Source organism: Lynx canadensis, chromosome D4, assembly GCF_007474595.2.
Source record: "Lynx canadensis isolate LIC74 chromosome D4, mLynCan4.pri.v2, whole genome shotgun sequence".
NCBI lineage: Eukaryota > Metazoa > Chordata > Mammalia > Carnivora > Felidae > Lynx > Lynx canadensis.
Window position 1 is genome coordinate 64,040,708 of NC_044315.2, and position 1,832 is coordinate 64,042,539.

The following is a 1,832-nucleotide window of genomic DNA, read 5'->3' on the forward strand; positions in this document are numbered from 1 at the left end:
TAGATTCTCTTTTAACTTTACTCCTGGAAGCTTTTTCTTCAAGCCAGAAAGATCTCACTTCCTCCCTCTCTCTCCCTCTCTCTCTCTCTCTCTCTCATTTCTAATAACTCATTTACAAAGAAGAAATAAAAGTTTTGCTAATTTGATCATTTTACCACACTTACAATGAAAGTAGGATGGAAGAAATGAGTCAGAGACATATAAAAAAACTAGAGTGAAATAATCTCTAAACTATTTTAAGTAATCTAGTTAAATTTCAACTATGAGGTGTAAAGTTTCCTAGGCACTAAGCAATAGCTTTCATCACAAATTACTACTGATGAATACTTCTTTAATTTTGAAGGGAGTGTAAAATGATTTTTGAAAGGGATATAACTGGGGAGAGGACAAAGAAGAGAGAATACTAAGAAGATGAAAATTGCAGAGCAAGTAATTGGAAGTTAATTTGAAAACTCCACTTTTGATGCTTGATATGATTATGTGCATTGTATAGAGCATGAATATTATGCATCAATCAACCAACCGTGGCTAGCCTACCACGTCCAGATAGTTGAAGAAATAGGGAAAACAATAAAATAAATTGAGGAAGTTGTGTGTGTGTGTATTGTCCTTACCTTTGGTACATCAAATGCTGAAGAATAGTTCAGTCATAAAATATGAAAGTGTAGCAGTTGTGATTTTAATGTAGCATGTTATCGCTGTATTCACAATTGACATTTTATTGATTTAGTTATTTTACATTTTTAAAATATTTATTTATTTTTGAGAGAGAGACAGAGACAGAGACAGCATGAGAGGAGGAGGGGCAGAGAGAGAGGAGGACATAGAATCCGAAACAGGCTCCAGGCTCTGAGCTGTCAGCACAGAGCCTGACACTGGGCATGATACCTGTGAACCATGAACCATGAGATCATGACCTGGGCTGAAGGTGGACATTCAACTAACTGAGCCACCCAGGTGCCCCCAGAATTGACATTTTAATAATTGCTTCTCTAATCATCACATCTGCTGAGGAAAGTGTTTGGTGGAAGTTGAACTTTCAAGGGCCATTTTAAAATTTGAGGTTCTATGTGACTACTGATAGACTGTATTTTGTTCTCTCAAAGGAATGATTTGTCAAGTTAATAAAATTTTCAAAGACATCAATTAAGTAAAGACAAACCTAAAACATAATAATTTTCCAAGTCAAAAATACAGTCAACTTATTTTTCCAAATATGCATACTTTAAGTATGACAATAAAATAAATCCTCATCAATATACTACATATGAGTAGCTAGTGAATTTAATTTAGATTTAGAGTGAGTATGATGTTCAACACTGCACAGTGTAGATCTTGTAATAAGCAACTGAATCCAAAACATATTATCTTCTGCAGAAACAAAGAGGACAAGAAATTGATATGTACAACAGTGCTTCAGAACTGTTACCATCTTAAAACTTGCTATATTCTTTTCCTCTCAAGTATAAGTTTCTATTGGTCTGAAGTCTTACATACTTTTGGTTCATCCATTTTACAGTTTTTATAATGGTCTCCTTTCTCTTTTGAAAGCCAACATATAGCCTTGGAGGCAAAGCTCAGTCAAATAGATTCTATTATAGTTTACTTATTTATTTATTTTTATGGGTTTTGGGGTTGTTTTTGTTTTTTACTCAAAGACTTAGTGATTTTTTTTTTCTACTTAAATTCTTTATATTTATCACAATACCTAGGTTTCTAGGGCTCATTTATTTATGTAAGTGCAACGTACAAAATACAATCCCAGCTGTAAGGACCTAGAGATTTTTATATTCAATTACTTCTTACGAAAGGCTTTCCAGGGCTCTAATTTT